The sequence below is a fragment of the Cyanistes caeruleus genome, chromosome Z (assembly GCF_971803275.1).
Source record: "Cyanistes caeruleus chromosome Z, bCyaCae1.hap1.1, whole genome shotgun sequence".
Lineage (NCBI taxonomy): Eukaryota > Metazoa > Chordata > Aves > Passeriformes > Paridae > Cyanistes > Cyanistes caeruleus.
Window position 1 is genome coordinate 41678983 of NC_141732.1, and position 22780 is coordinate 41701762.

Below are 22780 nucleotides of genomic sequence, written 5' to 3' on the forward strand. Positions count from 1 at the left end.
CCTTTTGGTAGTGTATTCATGTGTGTGGAATATCTCCTTAACAATTTAGCTAAACTGAGATTAATAGAATAAAATCTATACTTAAAATCCAGTAATCTGGTGTTTTATCTCTCTCTTACCATTTGTTCTGTCAGCAGCTAAAAATTATCACTTAAAAAAGGTAGGTTTTTGCTAAATGAGACAATGGAAAGTATTGTTAACAGTTAGACATTCTGATGCAGCATGATAATTAGTTTCCAAACTTCAGAGAAGCAAATATATATGCACAGACTAAAAAATAAATGCTGAAATCAATCCATATAGATTAAATGGATGCCCAATTTATATTTTCCAGGATTAAAAGCCTCAGCAATGAAAAAAAATCTGAGAAAAGCACAGTAGTTTTAGAGAGAAAGGTCAATATTTTATAAAACAGATGTATAACACAACTAAACACAATAAACACATTAAACACTACTAGACCTATTAATTCAAATGATATTACCTATGCTCATGAAATTAAACTATAGCAAAGTGAGAAACTGAACTTTGCCCTGTATCAAACAAGTCTGAATCAGAACAGTACTGATGCTGGAGCTCTGCTAAGTGCTTGGAGAAATATCTTAGTCAGAAACATTGTATGTTATTTTTTTCTTAACTTAGAAGGTTTACTAAAATAATCTTATAATTAGTTGTATAGCCATTATCTGATCATAATAGATTATTTTTATGCAGGCTGGACCTGAAGACTGGTTAAGAGCACATTGACTTTATATATCCCAGTTAAAATGAAATTCAGATGGAAAAAACCTTACCACCCAGCTCAAATTTGCAAAGGCAAACACTAATAATCTTCAAAAAGATGAAGATTTCCAGTGCCATTTTAGTTTCTTCTCAAGTATGTTCACATTAACTTTCAATCTTCTTTTATACTGTTGCACATAATTTTTTTCATAAATTCTGCCCTTTCAGTGCATGGGTTGATATATATCCCAAAAAGCCTTTCTCTTCTAATTCTAGGGAGTAGCTCCCAAGGTTAATACTGACAAGAAAAAAAATAATGTTTCTGAGGGCTATTTAAACGTAAAAATGAAAATAACAATTGTTTCTCCAAGCTTCAGATTCAGGGAAATATACAACAGAGAAACAAGTGGAAGAAGAATCAGGCAAGATGGGCCCAGGTAAAATCTTCATAAATCTTAAGGAAGACTATAGGGAAAAACTGACAATTACTAGGAAAATTAAAAGTATCTCAACATAAAGAGAACACAAAGGGATTTCTTACTCATAAACTTCTTTAAAAGTGAATCAATTCAATTGGTTATGCCACTTGAATGGATCTGATAGTTTTGTAAATGGTCTTTGCTGAGTTAATGATTGGAGAATATTTCCTCCCTCAACTAGCCAAGACGAGCATAGGGAAGTGCTGGCATAACTAGGTCTAGAATAGAGTACTAAAACCAGAAAAAAAATCCTGACCAAACCAAACCAAACCAAACCAAATCAAACCAAACCAAACCAAACCAAACCAAACCAAACCAAACCAAACCAAAGAATCCACAAGCAAACAAACAAAAAGCCACCAAGAGAATGAAATTTGAAGAGAGAAACAAGCAGCAGACTTGAATTGCCTTCTACGCAATCATTCCTACCTGAGAACTGGGGATGTCCAGGTCATCTATAAAGTTGGTGGTGAGCATATAGAGTCAGGTAATGGGAGTCACATTCCATAACATAGGTATCCTAACTTTTATAAAACTGGCGAAGGCTTTTTACAAGACATTTGTTTACTCTTCATCTTTTAGTTTTAGATGGCTTCAACTCAAAAGTTTACATTTGTAATGTATTTTTTCCTTCTTTTTGTTTTAGGGATACATTAATAGTATTTAAAACGCTGATTTTTGTAGCAGAAAAATCTGCTTTTAAAAATAGCAGGCAGCATTTCCTGCTGGAAGTACAATTCAAAGTAAAATATCTCAATCTGTTTTCTTATTTAACCCTGAGGTACAAAGTTGATTTAATGCTAAAGTTATAAAAGCATTTTGCATGATGCTTAGCATGCAGAATACAAATGCCAATGCCAATGACATCAAAATGGTAAACACCAAGTTATGGCTAAGTGTTTGTTAAAATAGTACACTCTCCAAGGTTATATATTTTTGTTCATTTGCTACCAAAATTTAAAATCAGCATAAAAAAGATGTTTCTTCATCTATTTATAATCAGAATGGGTTATATTTCATGGTATTTAAATAACTCTAGTAGTTCTTGAGCCACCAGAACTAAAAGTGAAACATGAATATTAATAAATGCATCTAGAAAACCAATATTAATACAAGTTATTCCACAAAGACTCTGACATAAATCTGTTACATTATTAGATTATATGAAGTTATTTCTTCCAAGGCATAATGAGATACCAGCTCAAATTAATAGCATAGCAAAAGATATTTTGTTACCTATAAAAATAAATTAAATACAAGCCCCACATATCCTATAAATTGAGAATACAGGGCTGATTAAGAGATAAATGTTTATTTCATTCTTTTTGACATGGTATGTGCAGGTTATGAAGGAAAATAAAATTGTCCTTCCCTCAGATTTTACCTTCGCTAGAGAGACAAATGCGTATCCAGCCCCATCTCTCTGACACAAAAGTCTAAGTGAGCCCTCAAATAAAACCTGTGGATTTGCAGCCCACTTATTTTGAGAGAGTGTGAATGTCAATACATAATTATACTCTTCTATAAAGTCCACTTGATGCTCTTAGAATATATTTCAAAATATATATCAAAATACTTTAAGAACATAGGACTAAAAAGAATTCTTTAAATTTTTTTGATGGTGCTTTCAAAACAGGGGGTACATTTCCACCACAACTGGTTATGGTCTGTAAAATATTTCTTACATAAATACATATTCATGTGCCATGGTATCTTATAGTATCTCATAATATCTCATTTCTATAGATGTCATATTGTCTATCACAACATGAATACATAGCACACTAAACACATTCTGCTTCCTTCTGTCTTGAGGAAGTCATTCCAGCAATCATTTAACCTGGCAGCTAAATGAAAATGTATGGCTTTATGTATTCATCTTCACTTTCTTTTTAGTCCATTTTCTTATTAGCTTCATACTCAGAAATGCTATGTTTTTATATTTCTAAACAAAAATACTAAAAAATCCTTGAGCAGATAATAAATTAACTATTTTAGGGTGTTTATGTAAATATAGTTAATTTGTTCTCTTCAGTCTTAAAATAATATAGATTATCCCAGAAATAAAGTCCAAATAAATAATAAAAAAGCCCTTTTAGCGTGTCCCTGGTTTCCAGCAATATTGATGCAAAGACTGCTGTGCTGATGCACAGCATCCTTTTTCGAATAACAAATTTATCATCTATCATGAGCAGTTTCATAGCACTTCCAGCAGGTACATGCTGAACTTAAATGTCTGAGCATATCTCTAAAATTAGTTTCATAGATAGCCTACAGCACACAAAAGTGCTACAGAAGAGGACATGTTCTTGAGGATTTTAAAATACCAGACTCTGAATGCGGCAGAAAATAGGAGGATTTCAAGTTTTGATTTGTTAGAGGAAAATAGTATCAGTTCTACATTTTCATTTTGGTAGAGTTTAAAGTGTTCATTGCTTGCAAAATGAAGCAGCAAAATGATAGACATTTTGATAATTGTCATAGAACTAATTAATTTGGAGTGGACTTCTAGAGGTCCTCTGGTCCGGCCTGTCATTCAAAGCAAGGCCAGAACAGGACAAGTTTTGCAGGGCGTTCTGCGGTAAAACCTACATATGTCCCAGAAAGAGGTTCCATGATCTCTCTAGTTTTGTTCAGTGTTTGACTATCCAGATTGCAAAATTTTTACTAATAAAATCATGCCAGAATTGTAGTAAAAAATATAGTAAATGATAAATTTACTATAAAAGCTTTTCTTTTAATTTAATAAATTGTGCATCTGTGAAATTGTACTATAAATTGTACTATAAATGTACTATAAATTTTTCTAAATTAAAAAAATACATTGTAATCCAAAGGAAAAGTATTAATACAGTATAAAAACACTTCTTTCAGATTTTTTTAATGTCTGTGTCTGCATTAATAGTTCCTATCTGAAATTTCACAGTCATTCTTCATAGTTTTCAAGTTCGACCTAAGTACAAAAGTTAGCAATATTAAACACAGGACAGTGACTTGGCCTTTAGCATTTGCCATTAAATGGTTTGAAGCCAATACCAAGACAAATGAAAGGCATGCACATTGCAGTTAGGTGATAAGAACAATGATAATCTGGAATTTCTGATTTAGAGTTAAATCAGACTTAAATGTTGTAGGCAGTTTTAAATCTTTGAAGTTTATCCCCTAAGTAAAACAAGATCTTCACCCCAACTGTTGTCACTGCAGCCTTTTTTATTATCACTGACTTTAACTTCAAGAATTTCCATATAATGTCATATTTCCAAGCTGATTTTTTCAGTTTAACTTTTCCCTGTAAAGTGATAAAACAGACACCACAATAAAAACAGATTAAGCAAACGTATGTTAATTTATTGTATCAGGGAAAAATATATTAACAGGATTAGATTACTGTGACATATATTGGAACCACAATTTTGGTGAGAGATCAGTAATCTTTAATTAGTCAGTGAAACTGTAGTGATGCTGCTATATAGAAAAATTTCAACAATCTTACTGACATAAAACCAAAATCCATCTTGTGGTTCCACAAAGTCCATAATCATTTCCCTTTTTTGATTAAAATATCCAGCAATCACTGCTTCCATTTTTATTTTTTTGCATTTATTTCTGGGTGAATACAGGATTGATAATCTCTTTTACTAGTCTCTTTTTCTTAAATACTGTCACTATTATCTTTAGATGGACCTGTTTCACTGCCTAGACACTCCCAGATGAATTTGCAGATATAGGGAGTTTTCACAATAGCCAACAACCTGCTTGAAGCTAAACCTGCTCTGCTGCATGATGGACCTAATGTCATAATATAGAGGAATGTGCTGTGGACATGGTATTGTCTGGATTAGAATTCAAAAAATCTTATCCTCTGCATTCACGTTGTTTCTGTGCATAAATCATTTGACCTGTCATTCTGCATATTCTCAGCCCAAGCAATTATACTTATAATTGCTCCTAAAATGTCTGCTAGTTTCACATATCCTCAAATACTTTGAAAATTCACCCTGTTCTGTCTCATCTCTGTCTACTTTTAAGACTAAACAATTATGCCTAACCTGAGCACCTGAGTTTACAGCTGTTTAAGGTTTTGTAAAAAGTTGTTACAGACCTTCAATAACATTCAAAAAAGATTTTATGCTAACAAAAGAGAAATATATATTCATGAAATTTTTCTAAATGTCTTTTACTCTTCACAGAGTGAAGTGCAAAGAGAATTTACAAGTTTTCTAGAGGAAAAAGATGAAACCATGGAGTAAGTTCAAACTTTTCAAATATGCTAACTGGAGTTTCACAGTGTCTTAAGTTTCCTGTTTACACTGTGTATAAAGCTATAGTGTTATAAAAATAAGACAATAAAAAATTTATAAGTCTTCTCAAAAATTTTAAGTTCTGCTACAGGTGCTATAAGAAGCAGTTAAAAATTTTGGCTAGGGTGTTTACAGTCCTGTACCTACCTATGAAAAACTCACTGATGACTCAAGTGAAACAGAAGTGTTCACTAACAGGACTCCTATTTGTCCAAGGAAGATTTTGGCACGGATAAGCGACTGTTTGAAAACCATGTTCTTCTGAAAATGTCTGCTAGTTTCACACATCCTCAAATACTTTGAAAATTCACTGTCTTCTCTCTCACCTCTGTCTGCCTTTAAGACTAAGTTTTTCAAAAAACCAAAACATGTTGTTAAAAAAAACCTAACATGTTATAGGGGTTTTTTTTTAATTATGCAAGAAAACATAATTAATTAGAATTCTAAATTCTCTATGTACATGCAAAAATCAATAAATACATACAGAAAGTTAAGCCTCTTTATCGCATATGATGGAAAGATTTGGGCTTCATTGAGTAGTAGAATTGTATTATTTTTCCTCTGGCTTACAAAATACTTCAGGACCATCATTTCCAGCAAAATAAAGCAGTACCCACAGGATTTCTGCAGATTGTGAAACAATGATCTATAACAGTGAGTGAAACAAAACACTGAGTTAATATCACTACATATTCCCGAGTAAAGAAACTGATGCTATCAGAAAGAATTTGCAAATGAGAAGCATTTTGCGTACAGGCACTGAAATTTCCAAATCATTGACGCTGAGTTGTAATACTATCACTGAGTAATTCTCTTTGCATAATAAATCTGTCCAACCACCAGCTGTTGGAACAATGTGAAATTTAATCAAAAAGGATCACAATAATAAATTTTAGGTAATAAATCCCAAAAAATGCACCTGATGTCCTATCTGTCTGCATTGGCCTTGAACACAAACAGTTATAACCACATTGTTTAGTCATGGCTACTGCTGATTCTTGACAGAACGCATAACCAAATCTTCGGAACAGAAGAGTATTGCTTGAAATATTTACAGAAAATATTGATTGTATTATGATTTGAATAATTTAAATGTAGAAATATTTCAACAGAATTGAACCTTTTGATTCTCAAAGGATCATTCCCTTTTAAAAAGGGAATTATTTTTTAAAATAATATTTAGAAATAAATTTGTATTTATTTAGAGCAGGTGCTTGAAAAAAGGTATTGCATTTACAAAGGACCATTTGTATTTTCATAGAGGAAAGCTATTGATTCAGGTTGCACACAGATTTTCATGATTTCCATAAATATGTGATTGCTGTCCATATCACATATAAACTCCTTAAAGGAAACATTCCACACACTGGTGTTGTATATATCTTTCAAATTATGCAACCATTAGAAGCATTTGCTGAAATTGATATTTCAAAAGTTTTTATGACACCAAATCATTTAATCACCAACTCAACAAGGGATTTTGAATTGATCTGATACTTTTCAATGCTATATAAATGTATATTTAACACGAATTTCGGTCAAAACAAATTTGTGAAAATATTGCTATTGAAGAAGCTGCTTAGCTTTAACCAAGAACATTTTTTGTAATTCAGTGCTGATTTCAATACCCTTGCATTTCTTTCTCACATATTATACATTTATGGAATAGATTTCTATTAATGTCTTCCCGATCATAAATTTAAATAACAGTATTTTCCTAAATAGCTTTTCTAGTTAGAATTATCTGGTTGGAGCATAATTTTATTATTAAAGTTTACTTTGAAAATGACCACTTCATGAAAAAGATTGCATTATTCTCTCATAGATTTTTATATTTTCTACTAATAAAATCAAAAAAGTGGTTTTGGTGCTATGTAAAGAAAATATCTGTTGTATAGGAAAACCTACACACATTAAAAAGAAGTGGTGCTCAGAGAGGAAGTTTTGTTCAGAGCACTGCAAATATTTCACTCTCAGAATCTCAAGACTTTTGTAAAGAATTTGCTGTAACTGGGGGGAATTAGAAAGAATGACAGACAGACAGAAAGAAGGAGAAATATGTATTCATTATTGTATTTATAATATAAAATTGATAGCAAAATGAAACAGATAAACCTTATGAGATTCTCATTCATTTACTCATCTTTTCATAATATTTTATGAGAAGGCATAATTATTTTCTATGATGCAGACAGTATTTATTTTCTTCAATCAATTCACTATTGTGTTTTCTCAAGAAAATATATTTAAGTTATGAAACAAATATCAAGTGATGAAATCTACACTGTTGTTTATAGAAAGGCAATACAGTTAATAAAATGTGTATGTATGGCTTTCTCTCAGTCTGCAAATATTACACAAAAGATGTGTAAGAACTGACAGACATCAGAAGAAATAATAAAATTTTGTCCCTGAAAATAACACATATACAATTACTTTTAAAGTACAGAAAACTGCTTCCTTGCAGAGGGATGCAGTCAGCACATTGCATAAGAATAAAGAGATTCAAGTATGGGTTTTTTTACATAAGATACCATTTATTGCCTAGCTGCTCTTCTGAAAGCCTCAAGAAGTTTTTTACATAACTTTTCATTTCCTAAATTTAGATCTCTTATCTTGGTCATTATCTCTTTTATATTGTACTCTCTTTCCTTGAATATTTTTTGTGTTTTTCTATTACAATAGTTTTTATCAAGGTTTTAAGACCTTTAAAAAGGCAAATATAGCATCTCTGGATTTGGATTCATTCTTATATGGTGCATACAAGTCCATCATGTGACTTTGGCTGGGCAAAAAACCCCAAACATTAGTAACATTTATATGTTAAAACAGAGCTAAAGAAAGAATCTACCACTTGCATAAAAGCAAATTAGGGTTGCTATAAGTACAGATACTTCTTGCTTGGCTCATTCTTCAGTATGATAATTCTAATAAGCATAATCACCAATTGGTCATCATTAATTCATAATTACCTGTCATAACAAGATTTCCCTTCCTTCTTTTGATCTAGTTTTTATGCAGATATGTCTCCAAAGTAACTGACATGAGAAAACAAAAAGTCTGATAAAATATATAGAAGTCTATTTAGTTTATCAACCACACATTTCTAATACCTTATACACAAATTTCATTATCAAGTGTGAGGCTGAAGAAAGACATGTCCAATTAGGGCATAAACAACAATATCTTCCTATTATGGCTCAATCCCAGCTGGCAACTGAGTACCACACAGCTGCTCACTCACTATGCTGCCTCTGGTGGGGAGGAAAAAGTAAAGCCATTTGGTTGAGATTAGAACACTCCAAAAACTGAAACAAAGATAAAATAAAGTAATTGTAATGAGAAAGAGAGGAAAAAACTAAGATAAATAAGTGATGCACAATACAACTGTTAACCACCCACCAACCAATGCCCAGCCCATCCCCCAGCAGCCATCTACCCCTCCCAACCAATCCCTCCCCTCTCTCCCCTCCAAATTTATATACTAGTCATGATATTCTGTGGTGTAGAATATGTCTTTGGGACAGTTGTCCTGGCTGTGCTGCCTCTCAGCTTTTACTGCACCTGATCACTGGCAGACTGGGAAACTGGAAAGTTTTTGACTAAGGATAAGGACTACGTGGCACCCACCAAGACATCAGTGTGTTGTCAACATCATTTTCATACTGAATTCAAAATACAGACCTTTACCAGGAGAAGAAAATCAGCTCTATCAGGTCCAAAGCCAGGAGTTCAGGAAAGCATTTCCAATTTTTGTTGACTAGCACTGAAATGCTGCACTCTGTTCCGAGTAGATGCCAGATTTCCTAGATATGCCACTACCTGCTATCAAACAGACATTTTTGCAGTCATTTTTAAGATAGTGTTGATCCTTGAGAACAGCAGCTGCAAAATACAGATATTACGTGATTCAGGTGAAACCAGTCTTAATGAGCCATCAAAGAATGTGCTAGTAATTCACATTATGTTCTTAGTTTATACGCACTTCATTTTAGCAAACCCTTGCACCTGTTCTGTCATCATCTCCATTTACTTATTTATTTGCAAAGTTTTGCTTCTGCTGCTCATCTCCCTTGGTCTCTCTTCCTTTCTGCAGTCCTGACAAAGGCATCAATGTCCCCTCTTGCCTATAACACTCCTGCTAGAGAGTAGCCACAGTGTATTAGACTGGCTCCCACTGATGGTTGCACTAGCAAGATGCACAAGAATATGCTGTTGAATGTCAAAATCCAACTTTCACTGGTTTCTAATAAACTTGGGCATCATGCACTTTGATATATGATTTTAGCTGCTCTCAGCATATCCAGTGTATCTTCTAAGAAAGGGTGTTTTCCCAAAAGGAGCAAAGCTTCCTGCTAACAAGTACAGTGAGACTCTGTAAGTTTTTCTGAGGAAACTATCTCACAAGCTTCTCATTATTCTCTCACAATACCCTTTCTAAATATAGATTCCAATTATACTCAGAGACACTATACATCAAAAGCTGGAAAACCCACCACAAATACTTTACTAATCATGTAGAGAGCGACTGACACATATAAATATTATTATAGAATGTGTAATTTCCTTATTTTCTGTGAGAATTCCATAAAACAGGTCAAACTGTTAAAGTTCAAAATATGAAAATAAGGTTTAAGTTAAGATAGCATTTAATTTGCAATACTGACTTTCTTCTGTATAATTTCTCTAAGAAACAAAGAATTATTTTCTGGATCTTGACCTGTTAATGTTTCTGTGTACACAAGATTTTTGATAAGAATAGATGTGCTCAGCCAAAATTGCCAATGCAACAACACATCAAGAAGATATGTCTCCTGCCTTTCAGATGGTTCAGTCAAGAATTCAGTTGTACTGGTGGCGGTCTTTCAGCACCAAAGATATTCACTAAACTGTACTTCAGAAATGCTGAAAAAAACTGTATTTCACATGCAAATTTTCTTTCCTTTCTTTCTTTGAATTATATATTCACATGCAAAACTTCTTTCTTTCCTCTATTTTGCTGATTCAGGTTTGCTCATACTTTGTTATATGATAAGACAACTATGCTTTTATACTTCAGTTCACTGTTTCTTCCCATTCCTCATATTTTGTGATGGAATTTAACAGTCTAGCCCAAGGAAAATGTTTTCTCATCGCTTCTCACATGTAAGCTTCAAAATAAGTTTCTGAATTCTTAACAAATTCAGAACAGCGATCTAGAGAATTAGCAATAACACAGAGAGATGCTGAAATTCATGGTTTACAAGGGTTAAGATGAAGAGCTCATTTTCCCATTTGCTCTGTTCCTTTGCACCCAGTGAACCCTAAATTTTATTAAAGAGGTGTGAGCAAGTTGCAAATGATAGCACAGCTATTCATAAAATGAATTAATCTGATTTTGCATAAATTTCTGACAGCATTGCTGAGTTTGACAGCATAAACCATCAAAACGAAGAAAAAGTAGATTTGACATGCATAAGCCCTGTTAAGGACTGCATAACTTATTTTTTAATATACAATACCAGAAGGTAATCATAGAATCACACTCAGAACATTTTGAGTTTAAAGGGATGCACAAGGATCAGCAAGTTCAGCTTTTCAGTGAATGGCCCATACAGGGATCAAACCTACAGCTGTGGCATTATTAGTAGCATGCTCTAACCACCTGTGGTATATAGAAAGCATCCAAAGTTCATAATCCAGAAAGAGACTATTGAGTGCTGTCACAGCAAAGACAGTGCAAATTAATCAGAACTGGATTATATGTTGTAGAGACTTTACTCCTAATATTTTTCGTGAATTGTTGTTTCATTTTACACATACCTACACTGAGACCTGCTCAGAAAACCAGATTAGAAGATATGCAGGTTTGGGGTTTATGGCCATAAAGTAGTATAGTATTTATTACAGTATTACAGCATTTAAAGAAAGAATGTGAATAAATGTGAATGTGAATGTGAATGAATCTCAGCAGAAAATGTTTTGAATATGCAAGCATTTCTACTACATGCAGTGTAAACACATAATAAAAGAGCAAGTAAAAAAAGCAATATGGATTACACTGCAATGGTAAATTGCAATCTATAAAAATTGGTACTTGCCAATCTTCAATCCATAGCAATCCTACATCAGTGGAATCTTCCAAGATTCTGGAAATGTAAACAGCTGTTCAATTTTCTCTGTGTTCATGGTGGATACACCAAAAACCAATCAGTACCTTTCTGGGTCATTGAGTACTTTCTGCTGCAGTAATCTATGCCAAGAGAACATTGTGTCTCTGGGCTCGTCACAATGGGATACTTTTGCTGCTGGTCCCCCCCTTAGGCTTACCTCAGCCTCCAAAACAGACAACTGCTGATAGCCCACTGTCACTCCAGAAATACAGCTGGCTTCTTCCTCGCTGTATCCTAATGACATTAGGGTGGGTACATTTTGCCCTGAAGTCCACCCGAGCTTTAGACTTCTGTGGACCTGGTGTCCCATGCAGCCAGACAGATCCACACAGTCCTTCAAAACCAATTACCCATTTCCTTCTTTTGGCATAAGCCAGAGAACTTGCGCTCCTGGTCAGAGTATTCACTGCGTGACCATTGCAGTGCCAGAAGTCCTTTCACCACAATCATGGCACACTCAGTCTTCTTCCTGTGTGTAGAGAATCACTGTTTGCCTTCTATTGTCTCAGCAGCAGCTGGAGTGACAGTCTTCTTGGAAGACCCTTTCTTCATTGTTGTCTTCCTCCCCAGTTTGCAGATGTGGGCTTGTAGCTTCAAGGTAGGTTAACCATCCCAGTTCCTTGTGTCCTCTCACTGATCATGTAAGAAAAAACAGAATGCACATGGCATGGTTAGGACAGAGCTAACTATCCTCGTAACAGCCAGAATCAGAGCAACTCCATATTTTGAATTTTCTTATTTTTGACCACTTTGGCTGCAAGGTCCCATTAATAAAAAAAATTAAATTATATATGCAATAAAAAAATGTACTCATAAAGTTTTGAAAATAAATGTATGCAGACAATTTCCTTTCAAGTAGGTAAATCAATGCACTTAAATATATGATTATGTAATAAATAGAAGAATAAATAGAATGCAACTCTGGCAATCATTTCATATCCAACTTGATGAACTAAATGATGGTGTAAGAACGCTGTGTATTCTAAGAAAATAAATCTACCTAGATTTATATATATTTATATATATCATTAGGAAAACAGTAATAAACATAAAATTATTTTGATTCGCTCATGAGAAAATACAGTGGCAGTTTGATGGTGTCCAAAGTCCATACTGTATTACCATATTGTCTAAAAATAACATTCACTACAGACAATTCTATTTCTCCCTACTTAAAGACAATATGAAAAAACTGTCCAAGAATGGTAAGTGATGCAATTTATTGTTTAAAGTCTGTAGCAATCATGACAGAAGCACACAGAGGTCTGAGTTGCTAATGATTCGTGCAGACACGTCTACAGTGAAGATCTTCTGCTGGCCTATAAGGAAGCTGAAGAATCTACATAATTGATCTGTTCCATGTAGATATTCAGGATATAAACTCAATGTAACCTCTTCATAACTGATCCACTTAATTTTCTTCACCCTTCTTGATGTTTCAATGGGGATTCAAGGGATTTTCCTGGTCTCAAAGAGATATGAACAGCTGATGATTGCTAGAAAGGTATTTATTGCATAAAAGCATCAGTCTCAAAGGCAAAGTTCAGAGAGTCTAAAGTCCTTACTAAAAGCTTTTGGCATGAAGTCCTGGATTCTGAGCAGCAGTTTCTCAATGTGGTGTTCTGTTGTCCTGGGCCGCAGAAGCAGCTGGTGATGATGATGGAGCTGCTGCTCTTCCTTCTCAGTCCAGCCCCCCAATCCCCAGCACAGGGGATTAAATTTATACATCAACCAATCAGCTAAAAACACGCTTCTAAAACAATTCTTTTACACCAATATGAACTTAGGGTATTATCTGTTTACATGAATAATCCTATCTGCTCTTATCCAAGAATGCAAAGTATATTTTCATTATGTCTAGAGCTCAGTTGAATCTGTGAAGGGCATTATCACTGGACTTTAAACCGGGGAATAAAGCTTTTCACTAGCTAACACAGACTCTTAGGGCACTTACGCTATATTTTTACCTACTTAAAACGAAAACCTTCACTTTTACTCTGTATCTGTGGTTCAATACATTTCAGTTATTTTCTGTTTCTGAGGAGCTCAGAGGGGGTTTTATTTTTGATTCCAACATCTCCCCCTCCTTTCTGCAGCATGTAGATTCCTCTAGAAGTTTTATTAATCATTTATCCAATGCATTGGAAAAAAACAAGGCACTATATTTAGTACAACTATTATGATGACTAAAATGTATAGACTTACTTTTAAAAACTTTTTCACCTATGATGTTTAACTTCATCCATTAAACAAGCTATTTTTACAGAGCCAGGGATCTCAAATCCTTATAGTTCAAGAGGTGCCTTGAGAAGGTTAGGAGCCCACAATTACACACATCTGCTGGGGACTATAGGTCCCATGTAGATGATCTTGCAAATGTACCTTGCATGGCTTTGTTAATTTCTTTTGGAATTGGCCAAGCATCCACTGGCACACTAGTCAGGCAGGTGGAACATAATTTTTTTTTTTTTTGATTGTGTTGGACAGACATATGGTATCTAAACCTGACACATTAGCTAAAAGTTACCTAAACATTGGTTCCAGGCTGACTAACTAGCAAATCTGTACTATGAAAAGCAAGCAAAGCAAACTAAGCAAAAAGAAATATAAACTTAACATTTGATTAAACTTCATGTTTCCTTAATGTTGGAAACAGAAAAATAGAAACTTCTACAGATACTGAAGAGTTCAGTCTGCAGCCTTAGAAAGAGCTTAAATTGATGTAGTCATGAAGGTACACAGACATTGGGTAGAGAAATCATAAACTTACGTCTCTATAGTTATAAGTAAGAATATGCCTAAAGTAGGTAAGAAACTATATTAAGTAAAAGAGTTTGAATTTGAACTGTAGTAGTGTGACTTATAGAGTAGGTTAGAAATCTGGAAACTATATCACAGGCATGTATGAGTCACAGTGCAGCAAAATTAATCAAAGGTGATAGGTTAATAAGTGAAAACAAATTTCGTGTCAACTGCCTGTTGGGCTAAAATGTTATATATTGCTGTGCAAAGAAGAAACCCATGTCTTACTTGAGCTGTGTCTGACTTGTTACTCCTCTAAATCTCACGCCTTGAGACTGACATCTTATCTGGCTATTTGAGCAATAAATCATCTCAAAGCAAGATGGCCCTATCCCTCATTCTCCATTTTGACACCTTAAAATTGTCTTTTTGCAAAAGATTATTTTTTTAAATTTTAATTTTAAAGCAAATTTTAAGATTTTTTTGTTTCTTTCTCTCTTTCTAATGTTGTTCATGTATTAGCCAAGGATGAGACACAAAGTTATTTTGGGAACATTCAAATAATTTTAATTTTTTTTTTTTAATTTAGATACCTTCTGATTTTTTTGCAAATTCTTTTTCACATTCTTTTTTTAACACAAATTGTACCTTATTTTTGCCAAAACAGCTTTACAATGTCAGATGAGTAGATGATTATTTCGAACCTGTTACTAAAACATAGGCATATCACCTCTTTAAGGAATCACTTAGGATTAGCTGCTGTATTCTTAATTATGAATTCAGATTTGATCTTTTCTAAATTTTTTAAAATGGATTACGGTCTAATTTTTTAATTTACATATGGCATTAATGGAATATTCTCAGGGCATTGATTCTTTTTGTTTTTAAAAGGGAGATGTACCTCTCTTATCATGCACATAAAAGACATCAAAACAAACAATACACATAATGAATAAAAACAGTAGTTAGAAATCAGATGTTAAACATGATTAATAAATCATTAAATCATAATAATAATAAATTATTATTAACCACTAAAACAGCACCTCAAAGTCTGCAAACAGCCAATAAACCTCAAATCAGTAAAGAACTGGGTAATAATTTCTGGATGATGATTCTCCAAGCTTACTTTAAAACTGATCCTGCTGTCATGCAATAGAGTCAAATCGTCAGGTCAAAATGAATTGAATATTGTTTTGGTGCAGAAAACATCTGGATTGTTGGCAAATTTTCCATCCAGGTAAAGTCAAGGTCTGGCCAGGGCCTAGACTTTAAACTGGAAGGACGTCCCTTAACTCATTTTTAAAAACAAGACTCTTAACAATTAGAAAATTATCAAACGTCTAGGAGTTGGTTCTCTTTGAAACTTAACTCTGGAAATACTAAAAAATCATGAAGCTGCACTGGATCAAACCCATAGCAAACCTGTTCAAACAAGAAAAGAGACTAAATGAGAGAAACCTGCACAGGACTATCTAAACAACCTGTTCAACTGCATTTTGCAATTTGGTGTAGGTGATCACACAAAGAGATGTCAAAGTACATGAGAAACTGGCTGTAAATACAATAATGATACCTTATAAATAATGTTTATCATAAAAATATACACATTCACATTATACAATAAATATATCAACAGTAAAAAACTTTTAAACTTCTTAGTATTAATAACAATCACTATTCTTTCATTCTACCTATCATAGACAAAAATAGCAGAGATTGTAACAAGTAATAAAACTTTGGTGCAATCAAGGGTGTATTAGACTACATCTTCTTCCATCCAAAAGCAGATATTTATCAGTGTTTCATCTCAGCTGTTCCAGTCATAGTCATCTTATCTCTAAAAGAAAATAACTATACAGTTCAGATAAGCATCTTTTAACAAATCTTGAGACAATTTAGATTAAAGTACATTTAAACTTAATATGAATGACATCTGATAGAAAGAAATCTTAAAAATTAGTTAGACATAAACATAACAAAACTTAACTGTACTTAATTCTATTAAGATACACTTATTTCTATTACGTGCGCTTAATTCTATGATTACAAAAAAGACAACTAAAAGTTTGGTACATAACAGATGAACATAATATATCAACATGGATTTACTCTAGAAATTATAAAGATGTGACAAATATATTATGATTTTATGTGATCTGGCCTTAAGAATAACTCATAATAACTGCAGATACTATTGAAAATACTTATTGATAATGGGAATTTTTCTGGTGCAAACAAGTTTATCAGGGCTTTTAAAGTATAGTTTTACTAAAGAAAAAAAATATAACAACATAGGGTTTGGCAAATTGCCATTCAACTTTTGTAGCACTTTGCAGACGTTGGTGCAATAAATTTGGGCTTGGCCTAATAAAGGTAAGGGAACACAAATATTTAAAACATAAAACAACAAGAAACTCTTCATATAATATTGTCATAAATTTTATGCTTAAACTGTTTAAACAAAAAGTCCAATTTTTAATTAAGATTTAAATAAGTATACATGCTGTCATGTGTTTTTATGATTCACAATAAAATTATCTTTTTTAAATTGTAGGGGAAAAAACGAACAAATGGACAATATATAGTCCAATATATAGTTAACTTTACTTTCTTATGTAGTGAAATTTTTCCCAAGCTAATTATTCTTTAATTAGAATTATTAATTATTCTAATTATCATGCCGTGGTGGGCACGTCCAGCCCGGGCTGGAGCAGCAGGGGTGCCGCTGCAGCCGTGAAGGGGAGAACGGTGCGGCGGGGCCCAGAAAACCCACTGGTTCTGGCCAGGGGTCTCCCAGTGTGGCCATGATGGCAACTGCAGTATTTGTGAGGGGGGTGGCAAAGCCAAAGAGAGTCCTTCTGCCTGTCCCAGTGATTCTCGGAGCCCATCTCCAGCTCCAGCAGCGAACCGGGATGGCAGTGTTCCCTGTCAGGATGCTGAGGCAGCATGGGGGGTACTGAGGCAGCCTCTGAGTTTGCAGGATTTGTGAGTGAGTTCTTCAAGATTTCTACAATTAATCTCCGAGCTGGCAACCAAAAACCAGCTGTTTTGTCCCTTCTGGTAGTATCATATAATAGGTTCACATCCAAGATTTCTAAAACTGATCTCCACGTTGGCAACAAAGAAACAGCTGCATTGTTCCGATGGGTGGCATTATCAACTAGCTTAGCACCAATTTGGGCCCAGAGTGAGGTAGTTAAAGCATTAGATTTACTAGATTTTTATTAGATTACCAGATTCACTTCTGGGAAATGCTTTTCAGCATATATTAAAAGATCTTTTAACTCCTTATTTGAGACTTCATGGACATTATCTTTTAGAAAATATTTTAAATAGTCATAGATACGTATCTGCTCTTTAGAAATATTTTTCCCGATTAGAATCCGATTACCCCAGAGCTCACCTGTCCACTTAGTAGGTGACAGTTCTTTCATGGACCCGTTCCAGGTGTCCAGCACCTGGATTTTTCCTCAAGCACTCACTGGCTGTCCGTGGTTATTTTGATCCCTGGATTCTGGCTCCAAGCAGGCCTTCGACTAGTTCTCTGGAGAGCTTGACTGCTTCACTCCTTCAGCTGCTTAAAACAGGGGCACCATTTGTCGATGTTTCAATGGGGATTCAAGGGATGTTCCTGGTCTCAAAGAAATATGAGCAGTTAATGATTACTAGAAAGGTATTTATTGCATAAAAGCATCAGTCAAAAAGAGTTCAGCGAGTCTAAGTCCTTACTAAAAGCTTTTGGCATAAAATCCTGGATTCTGAGCAGCAGTTTCCCAATGTGGTGTTCTGCTGTTCTGGGCCGCAGAAGCAGCTGGTGATGATGATGGAGCTGCTGCTCTTCTTTCTCAGTCCAGCCCCCAGTCCAGGGGATTAAATTTATACATCAACCAATCAGCTAAAAACACGCTTCTAAAACAATACTTTCTACACCAATCTGAACTTAATTCTAACAGACAAAAGCAATGCTCTTTTGACCTAAATCTTAGGTATAGGTTATTATCTGTTTACTTGAATAATCCTGTCTGTTCTACTCAAGAATGCAAAGTATATTTTCATTATGTCTAGAGCTCAGTTGAATCTGTGAAGGGTATTATGACTGAACTTTAAACTGGGGAATAAAGCTTTTCACTAGCTAACACAGATTCTTAGGGCACTTCAGCTATATTTTTACCTACTCAAAACGAAAACCTTCACTTCTACTCTGTATCTATGGTTTAATATATTCTAGTTATTCTCTGTGTCTGAGGAGCCCAGAGAGGCTTTTATTTTGGATTCCAACACACCCTGAAAGTGGGAGTTTGTTAATGAAAAAAAAGTACAGTTTTCCTTAGTCAATGCCTTTAGGATAGAATAGCTTGGACTCCATAAATGCATCACTGAATCTAACTAATTACATTAGCCCAGCCCACTTTGCATGAGTTAGTACAGGTATAGGTACATATTTATGGTGTCAGTGAGTTCAGCACTACAAATTTCAGCTGGAAAAGGAGAAAAGGAGTGCATAGTTTCAGACTTCTGTTGCACTTATTCACTGAGAAATGAAATGGAATCCAGGATTTTCTTTGTGTCAAAGAAAGGTCATAGACATGAAACAAAATACCAGTATAGCCACTAGTAAATGATTGCATCCTAATAAACCCATGATTGTGTTGGGTAAATTAAGAGGAAGTTTATTAAAAAAAGCAATTTCTTGAAATATTGCATTTTTATAAATGAAATACAAATTATAAGCTATATAATTTACTTTTTAAAATCTTATTACTTACATTTACATTTGCTTGTGTGGTGGTTTTTAGTGACAGCTAAAATCACCAGAGTATTTACTCATTTCTTGCTCTGAGATATGGATTAGGAGAAGGGCAAAACAGGCTTAAAACTTAAAAGGAACAGAGAAACTTTATTAACAAGACTACAAGAATAAGAAACCACAATATAACCTCCAGAAACCTTTTCTACCCCCACCCAAACTTTCTTTTCCCTACTGACAACCCAGAGACAAAACCTGGGATGTTAAAGCAGTACCAACTATACAATAGTCTTTCTATCAGTCTTTGTAGGGAGAGGAGTTTTCTCCTGTCATTCCATGGAGAGTTCTCCACAACAAACAGTTTTCTCATGGCTTTTCATTTCTACAACTGACAGCCGCCCAGGCACAAACTCTGCCATTATGCCTTCCTCCCATTTTCACACCACTCAGAGGTGTGTCCATGGGCCATGGACTTAAGGGGTATTATTTTAAGGATGAGTTATTCAAAGGCAAAGGTTCTCTCCATTTGTCTCTGTGATCATCTCTGGGAACAGAGGTTTTCTCCTTCTCTCCCTTGGGACAAAGGGTCTTCATCACTGTCATCTCTCCCCCTCTATTCAAGTGTTTTACAGGATCACAGCTACTCCATCATCTTCTTGTCTTCATCAATGGATACCTCTGCCCAGACCTACAGCTTGAATACTTCATTTCCCCAATACTCTTTCATGAATTTTCAGAACATTATTGTCCATCTCCATGGCCCTACCAAAAGAATATTTCAGCTTATTAGAGCGTCTCCTCATTCTCCTTACATCTGATGCCTGACTCCTTCTTTTACTGACCTTGATTTTTCATGTTGTCTCTTTTCATGTCAATTGCTCTGTATTTTCTCTCCCTGGAGAGAAGATTAAAGTCTGCAGGTCTCATCTGTGTAGAGAAAAGGTTAAATCTTGCCCAGGTCTTGTGGATGGTCATGGGATCTCTGCTGGTGCCAGTGGCTGGAGCTGTTTATGATGGATGATTTTCAGTGGCTGTGCTAAGGGAGGGCGGCCAGCATCTCAGGAGCCAGGCTAGCACTCAGAGGCAGTATGCTACGGGCCGATGGTTTCCCCTCCGCCTGCCCGGCAGCTTCTGGTAAAAGCCGGGGACTGGCCTGGCCTGGCCTGGCCGCACAGCTGGAAAGGGCTCAGCGGACTCCCCAGGAGGGCTCAGCCTCCCTGGGAAGAGCCTCAATCACCCTGCTGGAATGGGACCTGGAGGGCTTCCCAGGAGGGGCCACAGCAGAGCCCGGCCCAGCCTGAGGAGGGGGTCCCACAGTCTCCATTCCCCACCCGGGAGCCGCTGGGCTCCGGCCCAGCCCTCCCCAGGCCGCACAGGCCGCAGGGGAGCGGGGCCAGCCGCACCAGAACTCTGCTGCCTTTCAAAGCCAGAAAGAAAGAGAAAGAAGTTCCCGAGTTTGGGGTTTTAAAAGGTGGTATTCACAGAAGTGATCTTACTTTTCAGTGGTGCAAAATGCTGCCAGTTCTCAGAACTGGCCAGCTATTGGCCTGATCTCAAGCAGAGAAGGAACTCCCAGCAGCTTCTCTCAGAGAAGTCACTTCCATGGGTGTGACAAACTACCACAGCTTGTCAGTTAGCTTTAAAAGACGGTTTCATGTTGTATTTGAGAAAATCCCTAGAAACTGATCACACATTCATACCAAAGTGTAGCAATGAGTACAAGACAAAAAAATTCACAAAGCATACTCTTTGAAAAATTCATATATTGGGACAATACATGTAATTACTCTGCCACCAGGAATGCATAGTAAAGGAAAGCACAATAGCACCTGTCAGAGATTAGAACACAGGAGTAAGCTAGGAACATATGGGACAGATGGAGACATTGAAATCAAATCAAAAGTGTGAGAGTGACTCCACAGGACAGAGAATAGCATAGGTGATCTTTTAAGAGTGTCTAAAGAAAAGTTCACAGCAAGTGTGAAAGATATCTAAGTTTCATATATATGGTATGTTTACACACAAGTAAACAGAGCAAGCAGAAACCAAACTTCATTAGATACGAGCAAAAACATTTATTCACAAAGTTAAATAAATAAATAAATAAATAAAAAGTCCTGTCTTCCCACAGAGGAGTTATTAAATAGTTTTGACCAGTTTATTTTCATTTTCTTGAGTTTTGCTTTACATATGTGGAATCATAAAATGCTGTCTTGTTCTCTGTCAGACAGGTGTATATTTTGATTTTGGTGACAGCTGTTTGTCATGCTGAAAAATTGATTTGGTTGTGAATGATGTTAGGTAGAAAATAATTGTATGTATGGGACACTGTCAAATACTGAGCTTTTGAGCCCTTATGCATAAACCTTCCACTTGCTAGCTGCCACTGATACAATTCCATTGTAAATTTTGACAACATCCAGGCTAAACAAAAATGACATGTCCAGAATTGCCCAAATAATAAAGACACATAAGACAGAACCATCAATTAATAAGCTGATCACATACTATGCTTCTCTATGTACGCAGGGAATACTGAGAGTTTGGAGTCTTTAAAAAAGAGGAGACAGTACCAAAACCAGGATTTATGAAAAGGAAGGAGGAGATTTTAAAAGAAGAAGGTGAAGACCTTGGCTGCAGCAAGGACCCTGTCAGTGAAAAAAGTCACTAAAAGTCACAGACCTGTGTGGAGAACACCAGGGATGCTTGGTACCAAGTGTCTGAGACAGGGAGCACACATCAGGAACAAACACAAGTTTCCACCGAGTATCTCATGCCATCTTCCTGCTGGGAAGGAATGTTTTGGACATAGAGGAGGCCAGGCATGAGCAAGTGACACAAGCAATGTAAAAGCTCTGATCTTGTAACTTAAATCCAGTATACAGGTTCCCTACAGGTTTTCATTCTGTCTAACCCTTAGCACTGCTCAATATATATGATTCCATGTCTGATACTGAAAGACCTTGAAGAAAAGGCTTGAAAATATGTAAAAATTAGGAAGTTATACATGAAAGTTGTTTTTATCTGCTGAAAATGAAATAAACTACTGGATGAATAGCCTTTGCCCTCTTTCCTTGAGTTTTGTAGTTGTATTCTTTCATAGCATATCAAGCCTTTTATTTAACAAACTTTTAAAGGTAATTAATAAATTAAGGGCAGCTGGATAGCAACACAAGTTTCTCCTACATTTTTTAAAAATGCAGAGATGCTGTGGATTCAATTGAATGGCAGAAAAAAAAAATAAAAATAAACATAAACATAAAAATAAAAATATTAAAAACCCCACACCAAAAAATCTGAGACCCTCAGCTTTTTAAGACAGATAGATAGGCATTGATCTAAATTTAAGAGTCATAATTTGAGTACTCATAGCTCAATCTCTCTGCAGTCTGATTGCAATCACCCAACTTGACATGGACTATAATCTGGCATTTCTTGAAACTGAAAGGGTTGCACCTGGGCTGAAAGGAATTTTAAATCCTGCTTGGGGATAATGTAGGTTTATTAAAATATATAGATTTTTATTTTATCTTTACAGTGGCCCACCATTTTTAGGCAGAATAATCAGGCCCCTCCATACTTCCCTAGGCTTTTCATTTTAAGAATCTTATATTTGCATAAACAGTAATAACT

General features: G+C 35.2%; 2 long non-coding RNA genes across 2 annotated transcripts in view; one reads left to right on the top strand and one right to left on the bottom strand.

Annotated features, from left to right (window-relative positions):
* The window catches only part of LOC111941826 (uncharacterized), a 63090-nt gene extending 42504 nt beyond the window's left edge, over nt 1-20586 (bottom strand). The window contains exons 1-8 of the long non-coding RNA XR_015280449.1: nt 19990-20586; nt 19167-19276; nt 17804-18031; nt 11813-12288; nt 9188-9388; nt 8617-8757; nt 5988-6149; nt 5651-5847 (exon numbers count right to left, since the gene is read on the bottom strand). This is a non-coding gene — a long non-coding RNA (uncharacterized LOC111941826). The remainder of the gene's footprint in view (nt 1-5650; nt 5848-5987; nt 6150-8616; nt 8758-9187; nt 9389-11812; nt 12289-17803; nt 18032-19166; nt 19277-19989) is intronic.
* Nucleotides 20470-22204, top strand: LOC147648390 (uncharacterized). The gene is made up of 2 exons (XR_015280450.1): nt 20470-20618; nt 21677-22204. It is a non-coding gene; the product is annotated as an uncharacterized LOC147648390 (long non-coding RNA).
* The last annotated feature ends 576 nt before the right edge of the window (nt 22205-22780 follow it).